Source organism: Callorhinus ursinus, unplaced genomic scaffold, assembly GCF_003265705.2.
Source record: "Callorhinus ursinus isolate GAN/ISIS: 27379988/994484 unplaced genomic scaffold, GSC_fseal_2.0 scaffold38, whole genome shotgun sequence".
Classification (NCBI taxonomy): Eukaryota; Metazoa; Chordata; class Mammalia; order Carnivora; family Otariidae; genus Callorhinus; species Callorhinus ursinus.
In genome coordinates this window covers 14,970,387-14,993,900 of record NW_027397100.1, presented here as the reverse complement: position 1 = coordinate 14,993,900, position 23,514 = coordinate 14,970,387, and the positions used below count along the sequence as shown (strand labels likewise).

The following is a 23,514-nucleotide window of genomic DNA, read 5'->3' as shown; positions in this document are numbered from 1 at the left end:
GGGAGGAAGGACTGGAAAGACAGTAACAATAGTATCTTCTAACAGGGTAGGGGCTCCCCTCGCAGGTGAAGGGGGAAGGCGGTGGGGGGTGTGTGTGTCAGCACCATCCTGCCTTGCAGGTAAGGAAACTGGGGGCCTCCAGCTGCTTGCCAGGTCGGTAAGAAGTTGTGTGATAGAGTCACTGCTCCACCCTGGGCCTCAGTGTCCTCATCTGTAAAATGGGTTGGGCAGTTTCTAAATTCATGTGCCTGGTTGAGAAAAAGAGCAAGAGAGGAGGACCAAGAAAAGCCAAGGAAGAAAGGAGGATGAGATACAGAGTAGAGTGTCAAAGTGGTGGCTTAGATTTCAGCTTTAATTTTTTTTTTTTTTTTTTTTTTTAGGTTGTAATGAGAAGAGATTCAAACCAGATGGGGTCCTGGTGGTTTGCAGGAGCTGAGGGTGGAACTGTGTGGTGATAATGCCACATTAGTGGGAAGCAGTATATCTATCAACAGGCTCAGCCATCACGAAGCCGTTGGCATTTGCAGGAACTGTGTCCCCGCACTGGAGTTCAGCGTTTGAAAGGGCCTCAGACCCCGACTGGCTTTCTAAGGTCTTCCAGGAGGGGCCCATTCTTCGGAGGTTGTCCAGCCCCCCACTCCTGCTCACACCCCTGCGGAAAACCTCACTGACAGGGCGAGGCCGGGACCCCAGTCTCTCTCTTGGCGACACTGTTGAGGTTGAGCGGAGGCAGGCACAGCCCAGAAGAGCCAGGCTCAGTGGGAGCCTGTGGAGCGCGGCCCAAACAGCCCTCAGGATCACAGGCCACATTGTTATTATTTTTTAATTAAAATGGCGTCTTTCCCCCTTATTACAAAAGCCATGTCTGTTTATTTTAGCAAAATTAGACAGGCCAGACCAGGAAAAAGGAAAAATTAAAAATGACCCCATGACCCAGAGAGAGCCACTGTTAACGCCCCGGTGTGTTGGAGGGGGGTCCCGGATGGAATGCACAGGCGCCTGGACAGTTAATATAAATGTGAATTGGATGGCACTAAAATTAATAAAAATGTGTGACTCGAGTGACATTAAAATTAATATAAATGTGTGAGTTGGGTGAATTAATTTATATGAAGATTAATATAAATATGGGAATTATGATATTTAAAAATGTCAGGAAATGTTTGAATCTGTAGAGTAATACAGAGTTTGCAGCCAGTGTAAAGACATTCAAAAGTCAAAGAGATTTTATTTTATTTTTTTTTGACAGAGAAAGAGAGACAGCGAGAGAGGGAACATAAGCAGGGGGAATGGGAGAGGGAGAAGTAGGCTTCCCGCCCGAGCAGGGAGCCCGATGTGGGGCTCGATCCCAGGACCCTGGGACCACGACCCAAGCCGAAGGCAGACGCTTAAGCCACGCAGGCGCCCCATAAAGTCAAAGAGATTTTAAACACTGACTGGGCTCTAGTGGTCACCGGTCTGCCACCTCCAGCCCTCTTAAGATCATACCATTGCTATGTGTCTTTTTAGATCTATCAATCAATCAATCAATCAACCTATCCATCCATCTATCTAAATACTTATATATACATGCATAAAGATAAACACACATTTTTACATATACATACATATGTGCAGATAAACACATGTAGACACATGTACATCAAGTGGAACTTTACATGGATGCTTGTGTTATGCTCAGATAAAATGGCAGCTCTTGGGTTGAAGGAAGACGTAGAGCTACTTTCACCCCTTCTTGCCATGTTCTTGCCCTAACAGCAGCCCCTAAGTAACTCCGGGCCACAAAGGAATCTGGTTTGAAAACCAGTCCTTTGTTCCAAAGGTTCCCAGTGTTCAGCATTTCGAGGACCAGTAAATTCCACCTTCCGAAAACGAGGCGGCACTGATCTAGGGCTGCCAGCTCTCTTCCCATCAAATGTGGCAGGCATGGCTGAGCTGCACTCTATTTACTTCTAGCCTGCCCCCCACCCCTTCCTTCTTGGTTTTGTTTGAAGGGGTCATGTATTCAGTCCCAGGCAATTCATCAACATGGTAACCCCATTTCCTTTTGGCAGATTTCGTATTTCCCTTGCAGCTAAGGGCAGTCCCATGACCGAGTTTAGCCAATAAGACAGAAGTGGTCCTCAGGAAATGTTTAGGTAAGCTTTTGCTTTCCTGTAAAAGGGAAAATGTCATTGGTAGTATCTCATCCCTACGCTTCCTACCAAGACCAGAGGCAGCCTTCTTGGGACCGTGAAGCGAAGGGCGAGAGAATCACAGAGACTCCTCCCTGCTTCGCACTGTGAGAGCACTGACACTTGCCCAGTGGCCTCCATCTCCAGACTTCTTTTAGTGTGAAAAAAATAAGCCCCCATTTGTTTATGTCCCTGTTAATTAGACTTTCGGTGAAGTTTAGAAAAAAGAAAAAAGTGAACGTTCATTATCATCCTCAAGCCAAAGAGGTAGAGAGGAGACAATGTTACCGAAAAAACAAAGTTTGATGGACATCTTGCTGTTGTCTCCGTGTTTCTGATTTTGCCATCCACCAGCAGCCACTTTTCACAGAGCCGCCTTGGCCCAGGGACAGGCATCTGGAAATTGTCAATTCTGACCACAGCAGCAGAGCAAATGACCAAAGCACAGCCCATCGTCAGACTTCCAGTCACTCGATAGGGCAGCTCTTGGTGTTGGACATTTGGATCATTTCCAGTTATTTCCCTATAAACAGTGTTGCAATGAACATCCTCGAAGCTAAATCTTTGCCCTCATCTTTACTGATTTTCTTAGGGAAAATTCCCAGAAGTGGAATTTCTAGGTTTTAGGCTTTAGTTCATATTGCCCAACTGTCTTGCAGAAAGAAAAAGCCAAGTTACAACGGTCCCCTCCCCACAGATGTTTCACACAGTTTGGACTGATAGTGTGAGTAGCTGCAAGATTCTTCCCAAACAGCGCTTTGGGCCAAGATGGTTTGAATCGAGTGGCCCCTGCCCCCTCTCACCAGAAGTCCTCATTTATACACTTGTGCCACCCCCCAGCCCTCCCAAGATCAAGGCCACTTGCATATTTATGAATGGTCACCGCCCATCTTACAATCCTCCCCTGCCCTCCTCTGTCCCCGTGCCCCCAGAGTGAAGGAATAATGTCGGGGCTCTGGTCGACATCTGAGCCTGCTGACATCCCAGCCTCATCACCTACATCTCTTTGGCACATCCAGTTATTTCTGTTCTACGACTGTATCCCAAGCTATTGTGCTTCTGTGTTTTTGTCCATGATTTCATCACCACAAAAGGCCTTCTCTCTTTTCTTAGCTCAACTTGCAAAATTCATCTCAAACATCACTGCCACCAGGAAGCCTCCACCACCTCCCCACTCTGGCCAAGAGGCTGTGCTTGGACCCCCACCCTCCCCTACGGTGCTTTCTCCTACAATGTCCTGATCACATTCCGTGGCAACCACCATCCACCTGTCTTACTCCCCCACCCGACTGTTGGGTCCTCAAAGGGAGCACTGTTCCATGTCCTCCTCCCTGCTCCTCCGAGAGACTCTGCCCACACTTTGAGCCCTTGCTCAAAGACCTCCACAATCCCCCCACCCACTCTGGAAATCTTCCCTGGTGGCCTCAGAACCCCATCAACTCCCTTGGGGTCTGGCTTCTCTGGCCTTGCCCCTCAGGAGGCAGTTGCCAGAGGGTAAGGCCAAGAACCATGCCCAGACTTTGTCACTGTCTCAGTCTGCTTGGGCTGCTATCACCAAACAAATACCCTAGTCCAGGGGGCTGTAATAGCAAACATTTATTTCTCACAGTTCTGGATGCTGGCAAGTCCCAGGTCAAGGTGCTGGCAGATCAGTGTCTGGGGAGGACTCGCTTCTTGGTTTGCAGATGGCTGCCTTCTTTCTGCGTCCTCACATGGCAGAGACAGGACTCTGTTCTTCTCCTCTTCCGGCCAGAACACTAATCCCATCATGGGGGCTTCCCCCTCATGACTTCATCTGAACCTAATTACCACCTCCCCCACAAAAGCCCCATTCCTAATACCATCACATTAGGGGGTAGGGCTTCACATATGGATTTGAGGCGGGGGACACGAACATTCAGCCCATAACACCCCTGACAAACTGCAAGTACAGGCGCATCTTTCCCCTCTCAGCCTGATCTCCCCTTTTGCACAAGGAAGGGATCAGAAAGTTTTGACTGTTCAGCAAACTCTAAGGGAGCATTTATCCTCCCAGCAGTCATTCCCCTTTCTCCTGGCAAACGCCCTGATTTTCTTCACTCCAGGAGGGTTGGGCGTGGGGCTCTGGACCTACGCCAAACTGACTTAGGGCCCCAGTGATTGGTTTGGGCATGTGGGCATGTGACCTGAGAGCCAATTGGAGTGAGTCCCGAAACTGCAGCTGGGATTGCTGGAGACTGTCTCTCCTTTGTGTGGCTCTGGAACCCAAAACTACCTAGGTTGCTGGAGAAGGGGATCCACACGGATGGACCAAGAGAGAGGCCAGAGTCTGATGACATTGTTTGACCTTTGTATCTAGCTTTTCCTAGATTTGATTCTCTCTTCCCTCCCCTTTCCTTCTCTTTCTCCTCTCTTCTTTATTTCTCTGTCCTTGATTCTACCCCTCCCTGACCCCCAGCCTGCACCAGCTCCCGAGCATCTCGCTCCCCTGCTGCCCTATTCCACTCAGGTCAGGTCTCTCCCAGGCGGTGCCTGGCCCAGCTGCAACCTTACAACCCAGCAGGGCAGGAATTGGGTCTTCAGGGGGCTGTGAGGAACAGTCTGCTGAGGGCACATGGAAGGGGCAGAGAGACTGGGTGACTGATAGTGTTCCTTTATCTTCACAGAAAGCTTCTTTATTTGGGGCTCATGGCACCATTGGCATTGGCATCCTTGTTACCAGCTTAGGAGCTTGCCCTGTGCTGGTTCTGCATGCTCCTCACAGCACTGGGGAGGACCCATCTGCTCATTTTTGAGCTAGTTCAAGGTCAGTACTAGACAGTACAGGGAGAATTAAAGGGAATGGTCTGCATTATGGCTTTAACATCTTCTTGCGATGTTGATTGGCAGGAAGAACAAAAGACATCTATGTTATCACGTGGGTCCATACATCTTCTTACCTAAGCCTGAGATCATCATCTCTTCCTGGGACCATTTCTCCCCTGCCAGGAGCTTCTTTTTAATCCAGCCTCCAAATCACCAACAGTGTGCTTTACCTAAAATGTGAGGTATTCAGGTAATTCACAAATTCAGGGAACTGGTTAATTACATATTATGGCACAACAAATCACAAAACAAATTGGCTTAAGACAGAGGTATGCAAACCTCAGTCCTTAGTCCTCAGGCCAAATTTGGCCCATTGCTTGTTTTGGTAAATAAAGTTTTATCAGAACACAGCCACACTCATTCACTTACATATGCTCTATGGCTGCTTCTGCAGAGTTGAATAGTTTACATAGAGACGATGTATATCGGTCACACAGACTAAAATATTTACTCTTTGGCTTTTTACAGAAAAAGTTTGTCAACCCCTGGATTAACACTACAGTAATCTTTTATTATCTCTCGTGGTTTCTATGGGTCAGGAATCTGGGAGCAGCTTGGCCACATGATTCTGGCCCATGGTTTTGGCTCCGGGTCTTTCTGGAGGTTCCAGTTAGGTATTGGCTGGGGCTGCACTCATCCGAAGCCTTGACTGGGGCTGAAGGATTCTCATCCAAGAAGGTTCACTTGTGTGGCTGGCCAGTTGGTTCTGGTTATATGCTGGAGGACTCAGTTCTGCTTTACATGGACAACCCAGGATAGCTTGAGTGTTTTCACGCATGATAGCTGCTATCCCCAAAGAGGAGAACAAGATCGAGAGAACAAGGTAGAATCTCAATGCCTTTATGGGCTAGATTCAGAAGCCACAAACTGTGACCTCTGCCATATTCTATGGATCAAACAGACTAGCCCCGATTCAGTGTAGGAAAAGATGACACAAGAGAATAAATACCAGGAGGTGGGATCCCTGGGGCCATCTTGGAGGCTGGCTACCATGTGGAAGATGCAAACTCATGCACTCATGAGCATACTGATCTATAAATGTATTTTCTTAGGCTTGCACCATGCTTTATGTCAATATTTTTAAGTTTGGAGATTTCACAAAATATCTAAAATATCTAAATTGTCCCCCACATGTGTAACAACAGGATGGTGGTGAATAATAACTTCCCTCTTTGCATGGGGCAGGATTCTTTCTAGTTTACCACATTTCTCACCACCCTTTATTGATCTATGACAGGGAAACTGGGCTTTAGTGATGATTAATAATAATCCTTGACCTGGGGTGCCTGGGTGGCTCAGTCGGTTAAGTGTCTGGCTCTTGATTTTGGCTCAGGTCATGATCTCAGGGTTGTGAGATCCAGCCCCACATCAGCTCTGCACTCAGCAGGGAGTCTGCTTGAGATTCTTTCCCTTCCCCTGCTCACACTCTTTCTCTCTCTCTCTCTCTCTCTCTCAAAAATAAATAAATAAATCTTTAAAAGAATAATAATCCTTGGCTTGTGTCCTTACTGTAGAGAAATACTTCACTGCAACCTCCTCTATATTAAAAGAGGGCAAAGAGCAGATACCTTAAGAGAGCCTCTCATTTTAAGAAGAATCAAGGGGAGCACATTTCTTATTAGGAGAGAAGAATATTTCTGTGTATTTAAAATGAACATAACATATATGTACTTTATTTTATTTTTTTGAGAGAGAGAGACAGTGTGCACATGAGTGGGCAAGGGGTAGAAGGAGAGAGAGAATCTTAAGCAGGCTCCACGCCCAGCATGGAGCCCGACTCTATCTCACAACCCCGAGGTCATGACCTGAGAGTCGGACGCTCAACTGATTGAACAACCCAGGCCCCCCACATATATGTCTTTTAAACAACTATGATCACTACACCGTGTAAATGTTACCACCTTGCCTGTGGAGACCAGTTTCCTTAGTTTGGCATTGAAGATCTTTTGTAATCTGGCATTGCCTACCTTAAAGACAAGATGGTGGAGAGATGAAGCGTTCAGACCTTGAGATCAGACCAGCTTTTTTTTTAAGTTTTTTAAAGATTTTTTAAAATTTTATTTGAGAGAGAAAGAGCACAAGAGAAAGCAGGGGGAGGAGCAGAGGGAGAGGGACAAGCAGACTCTGAGCTAAGCACGGTAGGGGGCTCAATCCCAGAACACTGAGATCATGACCTGAGCTGAAACCAACAGTCAGATGCTTAACTGACTGAGCCACTCAGGCACCACTGGACCAGCTGGTTTTAACTACCAACCCCACCACTCATCTGCTGTGTCCTCAATTCTCTCATCTCGAAACTAGAGACAATAACAATACTCATCACATAGGGTTTTGTGACCACGTTTCCTCCTCTATCTCCAGCCCTGCCAGTGCCCTAGCTACCTGAACACTCCAGATTATTTTAGGCCCCTGTGCGTTTGCACATTCTGTTCCCTCTGTCTGCCATCTGCACGTCCTGCTACTCTGCCACAAGGCTTAGTCCACAGCTACCCACTGAAGTTGTCCCTAACACTACTCACCAGACCCTCTTGGTTGTCCTGGATACGATGTGGGATGGTACTTCTTGGCCCCCTTGTGATTGGGTTGGAGCCATGTGACAAGATCTGGTCAATGAGTTGTGGGTACACATAACACATGTCTTTTCCAGGCTGGAGCATTTAACAGCAGGTTCAAGACTTTCCAGAACTGTGTCTTCCCTCTGCCACAGCAACTAGACCCTGGAGTGAGGACGGTGGTGTGAGCAAAGCCGCAGGCATGCCATTTTTAGATGTGTTGAGTAAAAAACAAAAAGTCTGCCTTGCGGTTTAGGACTCCGGAGCTGCAATAACAGCACTACCTAGCCTGTACTGACTTCTTTCCTTAGGAAAGCTTCTGTAAGCTTTCCTCAAACAGAGCAGATCACGGGCCCATGGGTTGCCATGGCAACCAGCACGCACCTTTACCAATACATCATACCCTACAGCCCTGTATTACATAACTGGGTCCCTGGTGTCACGGTGCCCACTGGTACTGTTTTCTCTTCAGCATGGCCTGCCTGCCTTTACTACCCATCGTAAAGCCGCTCCCTCCGCTCTGCTCTCAATGAACACACAGCTTATTTAGTTCTTTATTGGTACTTTATTCTCATAGGCAATTATTTTTATTTACTGACTTGTTTATTGTCTGCCTCTCCTGCTGGACAATAAGCGTATAGCCCCAGGCCGGAACTCGGTGTCTGCCACAGAGATACAAGTAAATGAACAAAGGAGGGAAAACCGTGCATCCCGTGTTTAGCATGGTGCCTGGCACAGTGTGTGAGCCCGAATGAATGAATGAATGAATGAGTGAATGGCTCCTGGTACCACTCAACAACTCAGCCACCCTTGGCCATGTCTGCAAGTGTCCTCTTTCAGGCTGCTGGTGCGACATGGGACTCCAGAGGCAGCAGAAGGCCCGGCATCAGGAGCTCTTGCTGCTGCCTTTTTGTTTTCCCCCATGCTGCAAAATCTCCTGCGACCGTTTAAAGCCAGGAAGCAAAATCAAAGGGCCCTGGATTCAAAGGACACTAATTACCTTTCAAAGAGTTCCCCTTGGCTTTAGCCACACGATTCCCGTCAGAGGCTGTGGGAGTTTGTGGTTCCTGTGTGCCGGGCTTTGAAACTGGGAGGGATTAATGGGGCTTGATTAAACCACAAATGTCAGGAAGTGCGGAGGGCAGCTCGGAATGCTGGCCACCTCCGTCCTGAGAGGGAGGACAGCCACCGACCTCCCCTCCCCCACTAGGCTTGAGCTTCTGATAAAGGTGGGGGAGGCATTTTTCCCCCTACACTCAAGGGTATCGCTTCCAGGCTTCTATGAAGTTCCCTGACATGCGAATTGACTGACATGCTAATGAGAATTTAGTTTGGCATTTTGTCCAAGGAGGAGTAATCAGAGGACTGTCCACTAATTTTCCATGCCCTGATGTCTAAACGGCAACCTCTTCTACTCCACAACAGGCATGTGCTAAAATGATTGATAATGATAATAACAGGCACCAGTTCACTAACCACCTACCTTAGTACCAGGCACTGAGCTTGTTGCTTTATATAGTTGACCTCATTTCATCCTCATAACCTCCCCAGAGGGAGGTAGGGGCTCTCATTAGCTCCATTTCACAGATATAGAAACTGAGGCTCAGAGAGGTGGAGTGACCTGCCCAAGGTCACACAGCATGGAAATGGCAGCATGGAAGTGACAGACCAGTCTCCCTCACTGAACCTAAATGGCTCTACCTTTTCTCATCTTTTGGAACATTCTAAAGGCCTCTCCCTCTGATATTCCAGTAGGAACGATTCTATAAAAAGCAAGAAGACAGTTAAGAGAAGAGAAGAGGAAAGACGTGTTGGAAAAATCCATACCAACTGTGGTGGAGCCTCATTTCGTTTGTGAGCTGACCCTGAACCATTTTATTAATCCCCCAACTACTGAGGAAGAAGCTGGTAACGCTTCCTGTCAGGAAGCTAGAACTCAACTTAGCTAGAAGACAATGTGGATTTGCTCGTCCCCTATAAGCCTTCATTATAGAGCTTGGAAAAACGAAACACCTACTTTCCCAGCCTCCCTTGCTGCCAGAGGGGTGCATGTGGCCAGTTCTAGCCAATGAGACAAACACGAAGCCTCTACTGTCCTGGTAAGAGGGACACACATTGCTTCAACGGCCTTCCCCACTTCTTCCTCCCGCCTGATTATGATGTGACACTTGAGTTGTGGCAGCCATTCTGTGTTCAGAGAGACATGCCAAGAGAATAACACATCTTGCTGAACCATCAAACCAATGCTAGCCCCCTGTCTATCTCTAGAATTTTTTTTTAAAGATTTTTTTATTTATTTGAGAGACAGAGTGAGAGATAGAGAGCATGAGAGGGAAGAGGGAAGAGGGTCAGAGGGTCAGAGGGAGAAGCAGACTCCCTGCTGAGCAGGGAGTCCGATGCGGGACTCGATCCCGGGACTCCAGGATCATGACCTGAGCCGAAGGCAGTCGCTTAACCAACTGAGCCACCCAGGCGCCCTATCTCTAGAATTTTTGAAAGTGAGAATAAAACCCCTTTCATTTAAGCCCCTGCTAGCTGAATTTTCTATTGCTTGAAACCAAAAGCCTGTTAATGGGTACAACAGTTCATCCTATGTTTCTTATTAAGAATGAGGGTAGGTCCTAGAAACCCCATTCCCATAGATTCCCCTCACATCTTTGTCCAGAATTTTGTCCAGTGTCTTTTCCTAAGCTAATTGTTTGTCAGAAGGAAAAAAAAAACCCAACGTAGTCGGCTTAGACCAGTGGTTCTCAAACTTCGAAGTGAATCAGCAATCTTACCGGGATGGCTTGTTAAAACCAAGATAGCTGGGTCCTATCCCCAGAGTTTTTGATTCAGTAGGTCTGAGGGGGTGGCTGAGAATTTGCATCCCAGGGAAATGTTCTGCTTTACCACCTATTCATATAAAGTCAGAGAGAATTCATTGTGGAGAGAAGTAGTCAAGGAAGGCTTCTTGGAGGAGGGGTCATGAGCTAAACCTTAAAGAAAGCTAAAGGATGGAGAAGAGGTGTAAGGATGGTAGCAGGAAGGAAGGCCCTGAGTGAGAAAGGAATAGTCAGGCAGGAGATACATAGAGCATGAGAAGGTGTGGTCAGGTCAAAATGAAGATTTAGATTGGATTGGGTAGGTATCAGAGCTGATAAGGGCCCTTCAGCGTTAGCTTCAGAAGCCAGGAGGTGATTTTGGAGGCAAGAGAAAATCAGGTGGGTTGAGAGCTCAGTCTTTGTTGCCAGACTTGAATTCAAGCCCTAGCTTCCCTATTATTTTTACTGTGTTTTCTCTGAGCAAGTCAGTTTATCTCTTTGAACCTTCATTTTGTCAGCTATAAAATGGGAATAATGATGCCTCTCTCACAGAGGTTAAGAGATGTAAATGATATAATGCATATAAAGCACCTAGTGTTAAATACATAACAGCAAAGAGAGAAAATCATTTTGAGAAAAACCTTATCCCAAACTCTCATGATATGTTAAAAGTCAGACTAAGGGTTCTATCACCAAATGATGTGGGGAAACACTGAGTTAGTAAAGTTTTCTCTCCTGCAGGATTTTGCAGTCTTTAATATGCTAATATGAAGGATGGATCTCATCTGGGAAGACAGTGGCTTACAGCATTTCCCCAAACTTGTTTTTTAAAAAATGCTTTTAACTATATACATCCTTGTGAATAATTTGAGGAATGCTCCTGTTTAGCAGAACAATGAGAAACCAATGTAAAGCGTCAATGTACTAATTACAAAAATTGGCCATTTATACTCTGACAAAGGATAAAAATTGCAGTATTTTATCAACCCATTAGGTTATATTTCTGTATTAGTCAGCTTCTCTAAATTATGCTGAGGTAACAAACAAACCTCAAATCTCTCTGGCTTACAACAATAAATGTCTATTTCTCCCCCATCCTACATTCCAGGATTGGCTGCAGTTCTGGCCACGTGGTCTTCCTTTTGGGAACCAGTGACCCTATTTGCGTTATGCTGCTTTGGTGGAAGAGGGAAATACCCACACTGGAAATATGGGATGGCTTTTAAAGCTTCTGCTCAGAAGTGGCATTACATCATTCAAGATCACATCTTATCGGCGAAAGTAAGTCACATGGCTAGGCCTGATGTCAATGGCACAGGAAGAATAATCGTCTTGCAGAGAGAGCTTTGGGAACAAAAAAGCCCAGTGTCCACTCTGTCATTCTGGAAGTAGCCTCCCTATTTTAAAATACTGCCTGATTTGGATTGTTCGCTAATCCAGAAAGACATTCAATGAACCTGTATTTGGTGTTTCATGGTTTCATTACTGTAACCTTAGAGTGAATGCATCTTGATGTCTTAAAGGACAAGTCCTACTTTTTTAGGCTTAGCATTTCTGGTCTTTTATTCCCCAACATGGATTTTACCATCTAATTGTCAAGTTTAGTGAAAAACTCTGTTGGGATTTTAACTAAAATTGCATTACACTTATAAATTAAATTGGGGAAGGAATCGCCATATGTATCACATATCACACTGAGCCTTCCCATCTGTGAATTTCGTACATTTCAGCACTTATATAGACCATTGTGTGTGTCCTCTACAGATTTATAAGTTTCTCCATAGAGTTTTTGTACATCTCCTGTTAGATTTATTCCTGGCAATCTTAGAGATTTTTGTGGCTAGAGTGAACGAAGTCTTTTAAAAAATATATATTATAAAAGTTGTCACTGGGACACCTGGGTGGCTCGGTCGGTTAAGCATCTGCCTTCGGCTCAGGTCATGATCCCAGGGTCCTGGGATCGAGCCCCACATCGGGCTCCCTGCTCAGCAGGGAGTCTGCTTCTCCCTCTGCCTGCTGCTCGCCCTGCTTGTGTGCTCTCTCTCTGACAAATAAATAAATAAAATCTTAAAAAAATACGTAAGATAAAATAAAATAAAATTTGTCTCTGATGGTATATCGAGACACTATCGATGTGTGAATCTTGATGAGCTATCCAGCAACTTCACTGAACTCTCTTATTCTGTGAGAATAATTGTAGCATTTGCAGATGGCAGTAATTTTTATTCCTTTACATCATAACTTTCCCTTGTCTTCTTGTCTCTTTTTCTTTTCTTTCCTTTTTTTTTTTTTTGCTCCCTCATAGTTTATGAAGTATATTTAACTCCAGAAACTGTAAATTTGGTATTTTGATTATTCCCATTTCACAGGTGAAGAAACAGAGAAAGAGAACCCAAGTCTGTCTTACCCCTAAATTTGTGTGTCAGGGCTGCTTTGGGTGCAAGCGACAGAAGAGAAAATCAGAGTGGCTCTCACAATTGGGAGTCAGGCTTCGCTGGATCTGGGGGCTCTCACTGGTGCCACAGGGGCGGCCTCCCTCCCTCTGCCTCTCAGCCCGGCTGTCCTCTCTGCTGGCTTCATTCTCAAGGGGGAATTCCCCATATGCCAGTAAAGCCGGTTGCCTGAGGCTCTGGGCTTACATGAGCCCCACCGTTGGCAACCTTCAAGAAAATACTGAGACTGTCTTTCCACTAGCATCCATGGTAATCCCTGAGAAGTACTCTGATTGGCCAGGCTGGCCTTGTGCTTACCCCCTAGAGGACCGTAAAACTGACAGCCCACTAAAATCTTTTAGAGTTGGAGGCGGGAGGGAACGATCCCACAAGGAAAAGATGGGGTGATGGGGAGTGATGCTAGGGGGCCAGAATGGCAGCTGTCCCCTGTCCCCTGTTACCAGGCAGTACCCACTGCCCCACTGACTGGGGTGGCCGCATTCCAGATGGCTTTGCTGCTCATACTTTTGGCATATTGTAATTTCAGAGACCCTTACTTTGCTTACTTATTTGGCAAACAGGGAGCCTAACCACATGGGTGGGAATCAAATGAGGAAATTCATGGAAAAGAAGATCTGCAAAATAAAACACTCTGTAAGGAATTACAGACAGGACAGTGCATCGTCACTGGCCTTAATCAGTATAGTCACCCCTCAACTCAAGACCCTTGAATGGCTCCCTACTGCCCAACTCATCAAGTTGAGGGTTCTTTGTGGGGCTCACAAGGCTCTTCAAAATCTGGCCCTACTTGGCCTACCCCCTTCCTCTCTAACCCTCCTCCTCCACTCTAAGCAGGCTGGTCTTCCTTTGCCCTACACTTCTTTGCTTCAGAGTCAACCCCATGGCTCCACCTAGTGTGAACACACTGACTTGCCTGAGTGACTCTGGGCAAGTTCTGTACTTTCTGCGAAACTCAGTTTGCTCATCTCTTAAATGGGAGCAGTTGCTTTGCAAGCTCATTGTGAGTATTACATGAAAGAATGGATGCAAAAAGGGGTGCCTGGGTGGCTCAGTTGGTTAAGCGTCCGTCCAACTCAGGTCATCAGGCTTGTGAGATGGAGCCCCGCATTAGGTTCCATGCTCAGCGGGGAGTCTTGAGATTCCCTTGCTCTCTGCCTCTCCCCCGCAAAAATAAATAAATAAATAAAATCTTTTTTAAAAAAAAAGAACGGCTGTAAAGAGGCCAAGTGTACAGTGCTTGGCAGGAAGTCCATGTTTACTTCTTCATTGCATACCCATTTCTGTGCAGTTCCCCTGGGATTACCTTTCAGAGGGTGATCAGAAAGGAAGATATTTCCCCCTTGGGAGCACTTGGGCCCACCAGAGGCTCTTAGGTCATATTGCCTAGAAAAAGAGTAGGATCAGCCTTCTAGGTCCAAGGACTTAAAGAAAGACCTTCCAGAGAGGAAGAGAAAGGGCAAATGGCTGAGGCTTTGGGTCAGTGAGGAAGCAGATGCTTCAGCCATGCTGAGAATGTGTTCTGGGTCAGGCTGCTGGCAATGTGCTGGTCAAATCCAGCCTGCAGACCCATCTGGCATGGCCACACAGTGCGTGGTGCTTTTATAAATGCCTGCAAACTCTTTGACTCTCCTCCCACCTAGAGTTGGGGGTCTGTGTGTCCTGCCCCTTGAATCTGGGTGGGTCTGTGGCTGCTTTGCCCAGTAGAGTATGGTAGAAGTGACCCTACAGGACTAGAGGCTAGATCCCTTCTGCCTGGTTCTCCTGCAGTGCTCACTGTCTGGATTTGCAGTGCTCCCTCTCTGGATACTCGAACCAGCCACATGATGGGAGAAGCCCAGGCCACATGGAGAAGCCATGTGTAGGCACTCCAGTGGACAATCCCAGCTGAGCCCGGCCTCTGAATCATCCCAGCCCAAGCACCAGATATGTGAGCAGAGAAGCCCCCAGATGATTCTAGCCCCAGCCATGTGAGTCTTCCCAGCTGAAGCCCTGGACACCATGGAGCAGAGTAAGCTATCCCCACTGTGCCCTGTCCAGATGTCTGACACAGAGAACCCACGGACATAATAAAATGGTTGCTTTACGTCACGAAATTTGGAGTGGTTTTTTACGTGGAAATATTAACTAGAAAATAGTGCTTTAAAATTTTTTGATTCTGCAACATTTAAAATTAGGAGATTTCCAATACAAATTTGGATTTCTGGTTTTTAATGAGAAATCAGAAAATCTGGTTACACTAGCATGTCTGTTGGGCAAAAACTGGTCCGAGCTGCCCTTTTGGAAAGGGATATGGATGTCCTGTCTGCCTAGGCTCCCATCCGGCTGTCTTTGCTTGTTTAGGTTACCTGCCTGGTCCCTGTGGGCATATGGGTGTGCTGATCCTGAACCAGAACCATCCAACTGCTTTGTAGGGCCACCCAAGATCTCAGTATCTTTTCCCCTCCTGTGATGGCCTGGATATCCTTGACCTCTGTGGGTGCCCCCTTTTTGTCCCTGGAGCTACAGAAACCCACCAAACTAGGCTGGGTTCTACCCTTTTCTCTGCTCAGAAAACCACTTATGTGAAATACAAACCAGCAGGAGCTGGGGGTGGTGATGGCTATGTCTGGAGCTTGCTTGTCCTGTAAACAATTTCCTGGTGATAATCTTTCCAATTATCCCTCCAAGCTGGAACTGCTGTGTGAAATCAGGCTGGGTGCCCTCAGCTTCTCCTGTACATCTTGCAGTCATTAAGATCTGGCTTTATATTTCAGGGTGAGCTGTCCAGAGCCACCAAGGCGAGGATTTCCAGGATCCTTGACTCAGACACAGAGAATCACAGATTATAGAAATTTGTAAACAAATACAGGGCAGATTATAGAATCTTATACACAGAAAGACTCTTAAAAAGCCAATCTATCTTAGCACTAAGCATAGATGAGCCAGGTACAAATTCCAGTAAATATAACTATTTTTCCTTACACAAACTTAAATTTATCAGCTTCCATTCCTACAACTAGCAGACACTTAATTGATTAGTTAATTCATTCAGCAAATGTCTATCAAGAGCCTCTATGTACCAAGTATTTTCTCTTATCTTTTCCTTTTTTTTTTTTTTTTAGGTGGTAGGAATATAACCATGACATGTCAGATAAAAATCTCTGCCACTATGGAGGTTAAGTTATATTCTAGTGGAAGAGACAGATGAAAAACAAATTAACAAATAAATATATGATAGAATGTCAAAAGTGGTGATAAATGCTCTGAAAAAAGATCAAGCACAGGTAAGGGATAGGTAGTGATGGAGAAAGAGTGTTTTTTTATACAGGGTGGTCAGAGAACATGTCCTGACAAAGCAGCCTTTATGCAGAGACCTGGAAGACATGAGGGAGTGAGGCCCATGAAGAACCAGGGAAGAAGGGTCCATCTGGGTGAGGGAATGGGAAGAGCAAAGGCCCTGGGGCCAGGCTGGAATGTGCTTGGCCTGTCATGGGAAAAATAGCAGGAAAACCTAGATGGCTGGGCAGACATGAGAGAGGAGAAGGAGACTGAGGTTGAAATCTCAGTCAGTTTAATGTTCTTCCCTGTTGGGTTTGTCTAAATCCTGGAGGGGCTTATATAATCCCAGCATGGGAGGGAACATCTAGTCCTACAGCCATGCTCTCTGCCCCTGCTATGCCCTCTTCATTCTGATTTTTAGCCAGGACTCTCGGCTTTTGATGCTTCACTTGTGCCACCTTCAGGTGCCTGATTCAGCTCAATTCTCTGACCTGTGGGAATTAATGAGAGGTAACCCGTCTCTCTAGGCACCTCCTGAAGAATTTTCCTGTACTATGATAAGAAGGAGGGATCTGGCTAGGACTCAGCCAACTCCTGTCTTTTTTTTGACCCTGACATGTCCTTGAAGAGATGAAGTGTGCAGGAGGAGAGTGGAAGCAGGGCTCAATCTAGTTTGGGTGAGGTCTAAAGCTTTTACCATTTTGGGTGACCCTCCTTAAGAAAAAGAAGAGAAAATTATGAATATACATTTAGGTAGGAATGTGAATATTTCTTTAGAATGAGAGAAGAAAATGAAAATAAATCACAAATTTTAAAAAGCTGATAAATACCACAAGCAATGTAAAATCCAGAAAAATAACACACTATTTTTATTAACTGACACCCCCTATAATACTTTCCCCCCACAGTTTGGCTGCAAATTTTACATCAAAAGCCATGGAGGTGAGAAGAAAGTGGAAGAAGACATTTAAGGTGCTGAAACAAAAGAACTGTCAATGCAGAGTTCTATATCCAGCAAAAATATCGTCCAGGAATGAAAGTGAAATAAAGACATTCTCAGGTGAAAAAAAACACAAAAAACCAGGGAATTCGTAGCCATCAAAGCTGCTTTAAGAGAACTACTAAAGGAAGTTCTTCAAACAGAAGGGAATTTAAAAGATCAGGAACAAAGAGCAACATAAATGGTAATAATGGGTCATAAATGGTAAATATCTGGGTAAAAATAATGAACTATTTTTTTTCCTCTTGAGTTCTTTAAAATATATGGACATGTAACAGTGAAAATTTGCCTGATCATTGTCTGTTAGAAATTTCAATGTATGTAGATGTGATGTACAAGACAACTGTAACATAAAGGAAGAAGGGTAAACAGTCATATAAATGGAAAGGTATCTATATTCCATTTGATGTGATAAAATATTGGGTCTAAATAGATGGTGACAAGTAAGTATATATGTTGCAATCAATAGAACAGCCACTCAAAAGAACCATACAAAGAAATATAATAAAAGCACAATAGATAGGTTAAAATGGAATACAGAAAACATTCAAATAACCCAAAAAGTAATCAGAAAAGGAAGAAATATGGAATGAAAAATAGAGGAAACAAATAGAAAACAAACAATAAAATGGTAGGTGTAAGTCCAAACCTATCAATAAATACACTGAACATAAATGGTCTAAACATACCAAACAAAAGTCAGAGATGGCCAAAATAGATTAAACACCCAAACATGACCCAACTATATGATGTCTAATAAGTAACTCATTGCAAATATAGTGACAGGGGTAGGTTAAATTTGAAAGGATGAAAAATGATATACCGTGGCAACAATAATCACAAGAAAGCTGGAGTAACTCTATTATGTCAAAGAGAACTGCAGAGCAAAGCAAATCACTAGGGAGAAAGAGAAACATTAAATAATGATAAATGGGTCTATTTGCTAAGGAAGACAAAACAATCCTAAAGTGTGTAAGCACCTAAAAGAAAGAACTTTATAATATAGGAAGTAAGGAGTGCCTGGGTGGTGCAGTTGGTTAAGCGTCCAACTCACGGTTTTGACTCAGATTGTGATCTCAGGGTTTTGAGATGGAGCCCGATATCTGGCTCCACACTCTGCACAGAGTCTGCTTGAGATTCTCTCTCCCTCTCCCTCTGCACACCTCTCCTCACCGGCTTGTGCTCTTTCTCTCAAATAAATAAATGAAGCTTTCAAAATATACATAGGAAATGAAAATTGACAGAACTGAAAGGTGAAATAGACAAATTCACAATTATTGTTGAAGAATTCGATACTCCTCTCTCAGTAATCAATAGAATTAGCAGACAAAATTAGCAAGAAGACAGAACTGAACAACACCATCAAACAACAGCATCTAATTGACATTTACAGAATACTCTACCCCAAAACAGCATAATGCACATTCTTTTCAAGTGCACGTGGACCATTCACTAAAACAGACTTTATCTGATATGAGGAAATAGGACAAAGAGTATGATAGTGCAGGGGAAAAATCCTTCAGTTAAAATCCTAAGATGTATTAGTATCAGCATATATAGTCTTTGAATCTTGGAAGCAAATTCAGAGACTCTTAGAAGTATAAACACAGATTCTTTGGAAATGTAGTTTCATTGGCCAATTGTTGAATCCTAGACATATATAACAAAAAATACTAGCATCTTGAATATTTTAAAAGCATAGAATCTTAGAATAACTGCTTAATAAATTTGCAGACTCTTGGATATGTGGAATGTTAGATACTTAAAGGGTATCTAATCCAGTGTTTTCAAAACTGATGTCCCAGAAGATAGTACTATTTCAAAAAGCCTAAAAGAAATTATACCTTAATAAAGGCAGTTTACAACAGACATAAAAATCTTTCACAATTTGGACCTTGTAGAAGAAAAATAAAAAGAGTCCCTTAGGGTGAAAGAGCTGAAAAGCTAATATAGTCCAATGTCATTGTCTTACAAATGGAGAAATTTGTAAAACAATGCAATTGCATTACTGTGGGAGAATGCATTACTGGTCCCAGTTTTTTACCTCTCCCTGTATCTACGTCCTTTGCAGTTCCTCCCACAAAAGAGGTAATGCTGCACTCAGCCAGGTGACTTGTTTTGGTCAATAAAGTGAGGCAGAAATGACAGTGTGCCTGAGCTTTATGAAGCCTCTCATGCTTCCATCTGCTGCCTTGTGTTTTTGCCATCACGATGAGGATGAGGAAGCATCTGGGCTCCCACAGGGGTAAAGTGAGAAACGTGGGGCTGTGCTGCCCCAGCTAATGTGCCCTGGCCAAGCCCAGCCTTGAGCCAAGTCCCAGCCAGCCCACAGTCACATGGTCAAGCCCAGCCAAAACGAACAGAGTCCCAGCTGACCCACAGATGCATGAGATACAATAATAAATGTTTCAAGCCACCGAGCTTTGGTGTGGCTCTTACGCACCAACTGCTCACCGGTACAGGGAAGAGACTTAATGGCAACCAAGAATTCTTCCAGGTCTTTCCCCATGGTGTCAGTGTTCCCTCAAGTGTGGATGAAGCACCATGGGTGGACCCAAGGTGCCCTAGGCAGGACTCAGGACTCTGAAAAGCACTGAATCACCCAGGGAGAGTGTTATTCCACTTCCAGTTCTTCATCAGTCCTAATAACTTTGAGGACAAAGTCTCAGTTAGGCGCCAATACTCTGTTAGGCACCAATACTCAGGCACCAGTACTCGTCAGCTCCTCTGCAATACTTGCTAATCTTTTAACAAAGAACGAACTCAGGTCTGAGCTTTTCAGACAGGCAAGAGGATTGGGCAAGGGTTTAATAATGTTTAGTTTTCAGAGCGTTTGTTTTTACAGGTCTCTGCTAGTCATAGAAAGAGATAGATACTGCCTTTCTGACTTAGAGGTGTGATCTGATTTCTTATTATTTTATTTTTTATTTTTAATATTTCCTTAAGTAAATACATTTTAAGATATTTATTTGTGTAAAGAAAAAACAGGAATCTAAAGAAAAATATGGAATCGATAAAAATGCAGATGTTGGTGGATCTGGCCCAAACCACACCGTGGTGATACAGTACCTTGGCATTGCATCCCACTGCAGTCAAGGGCACATCTAGGCAGTTCAGCTGGGCGCTCAACTTGGGAGAGAGGGAATCGTTTGAAACAAACATTGCCAAGGTCATGGGTCCGTCTAGGAATGCGCCTGCCACAGCTCCCTTCTAGAATTCATACTTCGAAGCTGATTCATATTACGTGATGTCTCTGGACTGTGAATTGGATCCAGGAGGGTCCAGCTTTCCCCATCTCTCTGTGTGACCTTGACTGGATCCCATGCCTTTCTGGCTTTGACTCAAGGGGCCAGTCTCTGTATGTAAGGAAAGTAAGTAAAGTGAGGTTAATTTGCATTGCGGGCTGGTGTGGGCTCAGACTTCTTTGGAAAAGGGGGCTGCTCATGTCTGCCTGCTCTTCTTCCCTTGCCAGTTTCATTTGGAGATTTCTCCCCATGTGGTTTAGCAACAGGCTGATTAGGGACCCTAAAACTGCCTTGAAGAAAGTCAGTGTGTTATCCCTCTCAGTACAAATGTGTTTCTCTTGCAGATACTTGGAAAGGCATGGGCTTCGGTTTGAGTTTTTCCTGAGGCCTCAGTGTTATGGCTTGAATTATATGTCTACCCCCCTACCACTCCCCTCCCACCCTACAAAATCCTATGTTGAAGTCCTAACCCTAAGTATTTCAGAAGGTGAACTTATCTGGAAGTAGGATTGTTGCAGATGTAGTCAGGTTAGGATGGGGTGGTGCTAGAGTAGGGTGGGCCCTAATCTAATATGACCAGTGTCCTTATAAAAGGGGGCAATTTGGACCCAGACATGCACACGGGTGGAACACTGTGTGAAGACTGGAATTTGCTGCCACAAGCCAGGTAACTACCAGCATCCAAAAGAGAAGACTGGAACAGATCTTACCCTGACACCTTCAGAGGGCGCATGACCCCACTGATGCCTTGCTTTTCAGAACTGCGAGGCCACAAATATTTATTGTTCTAAGCTGGCCACCCAGTTTGTGGTACTTCGTTATCAGGAAGTTAATATACCCAGAGTCCCCATAGTTCAGGGGTTGCAAATTCAAAAACCTATAGGGCCAAGCAGATAATACAAAGCAAAGCCAGCTGGAATTGGGCTGTGGCCCGCTGGTGAGCACACACACCCCCTGAATGGGGTCCCCACTCTGCAGTCCAGCCCACTGTTGCCATGTTGAAATGTAGGCCCAGTGTATCCAGAACTTCAGATTTATTTTATTTTATTTTATTTTATTTTATTTTATTTTATTTGAGAGAGGGAGTGAGAGAGAGAGAGCAAGCACAAGCAGGCAGAGGGAGAGGGAGAAGCAGGCTCCCCACTGAGCAGGGAGCCCTATGCAAGCCTTGATCCCAGGACCTTGGGGTCATGACCTGAGCCAAAGGCAGACACTCAACTGACTGAGCCACCCAGGTGCCCCTCAAACTTGCAGGTTTTCCAGAGAAGCCAGAAATCTGACTTTGTGTTTGAAATCTTACTATTGTTAAATGTTGACAACTACTTAAATATTTAAAATTCTGTGTTCAAAAACATTAACCCCACCACTAACAGCAGCACTCTACTAGTACTGTCCCCTGTTTTTGATGTCTTACCTTATAGCCTCGCATTAAATACCCAGATTTGAATTTGATCTAAATTAAAAACTAAATTAAAATCTAAATTAAAAATGTCCTGGAAAATTCTGGAAAGATAGCAGCAATGATAGATGCCTAGTGTTTGGATCTTCTTAACCACCCCCCAACCCTGGCATAAAAACAGAGCAGATAGGTGGATAGCAAACCATAATCCATAGGTAACATTTATAGTAAAACTAAGTAACAAAATTCCCTTCAACTCCAAGCATAAGCACACTGTGGGGAAACCATCGACAGCCACAAAATCTGTGGGATATCAAGTCTGTGCTGGAGGAAGCTGAGGAAAGCAACCTGTTTCTGGCCGACTTGAAAGTAGGAGAAACCCCAAAGCCAACAGGTATAGAAAATTGAGCAGGATTGAGATGATACAGATGAAGAAGAAAGGCCTTGACTTGAGTGGGGGAGGGGACGAGAACCCAAGTATCTCAGAAAGCAAGCCACGGTATTTTGGGACATTGCATAAAAACAGCAAAAGAGGAAGCTCTAAAAGCTTCCCCCAAACAGTGCATGCATTCTAAATGTCCCCCTTTAAACTAATTTAACATAAAATTGAGCCTCAGAAAAGTATCAAGGTCAAATCCCATACCTAAGTTATTGGAAAAACAAAAGAATGTGGACAATAATATCCCTACAGATGCTGAAAGCCTTCATAAAGTAGACTAGAGCTGCAATGTATTACTTCCAATCGAGCTAAAAGACTTGAGGAAAAACTCGGAAATTGTATTTAGAAATAAAAAGAACACCATTAAAATAAACTAGGGTAGAGTGAATCAGCACAATAAATAATACTTTAAGAGAAAGAGAAAGTGGAAATGGAGAAAGTTCTTAAACAATAAAAAAGAATTGAAGACAAACATTAAAAAAAAAAAAAACCACCTCAAGAGACAGTGACAGATATTGGTAGGCCAAGAAGATACATTATATGGATAACAGGAATACCTAAAAGAATCAAAGGGGAAAAAAAACAAACAGAATAAACAATAAAAACCACAACTCAAGAAAGCCTTCTTGAAGCAAGAAACAAATTTGAAATTATGTATTGAAAGAGAACACCACATACCTGACAACATTGACTTCGACTGACCAAGATATAGTCCAGTAAAATTACTTTAAAGAAAAATAAAGGGTATCCAGGCAAAAAGAGCCCTTGCATAAAGAAAGAACATTGGATTGTCATCAGATTTTTTTTTTTGAAAGCACTACTTTACAGTAGAAGGAAACAGTACAATGAATTTAGAATACTGGAGGCAAGAAAATGATGACAGAAGTTTTTGTATCCATTAAAACCAACTTTCAAACACAAAGGGCACAGAGTGTTCTCAACATGCAAGAACTCTGACAACATTGTTTCCATGAGCCTTTCCTGAAGAATCCATTAGAAAATGAGCCTGGGACAACAAAAATGAATAGAGAGATGTCAAAAACAAAACAAAACAAAACAAAACAAAACAAAAAACTAGTGGAGAGCTTTAATGATACTTATTTGCGGAACTAAGACTGGATGTTTCTTGGAAGAAAGAAATATAGTATTGACTTCAGTATCTGGCTTTTGTATCTGATAATGTAAACTTTAAAATGGGGAGGGGAATGTGAGTGTTTATGTAAAAAATTGTAATCTACTCTTAGTGATTATAGTTAATGATGACAGTGTTAGCATTATTAAGCTAAGATTGCTGTGTGTTTAGCATGGGATCAAGCAAATGACTAATTGTGGGCTACTGCTATTAT

At 44.2% G+C, this 23,514-nt stretch overlaps 1 long non-coding RNA gene across 1 annotated transcript; it reads right to left on the bottom strand.

Moving 5' to 3' along the window:
* Positions 1-1,260: 1,260 nt before the first annotated feature.
* LOC141370555 (uncharacterized) lies at positions 1,261-22,972 on the bottom strand. Its single transcript, XR_012374670.1, has 3 exons — positions 22,847-22,972; positions 15,402-15,622; positions 1,261-5,188 (listed from the first exon to the last, which is right to left on the bottom strand). It is a non-coding gene; the product is annotated as an uncharacterized lncRNA (long non-coding RNA).
* Between the last annotated feature and the right edge of the window lie 542 nt (positions 22,973-23,514).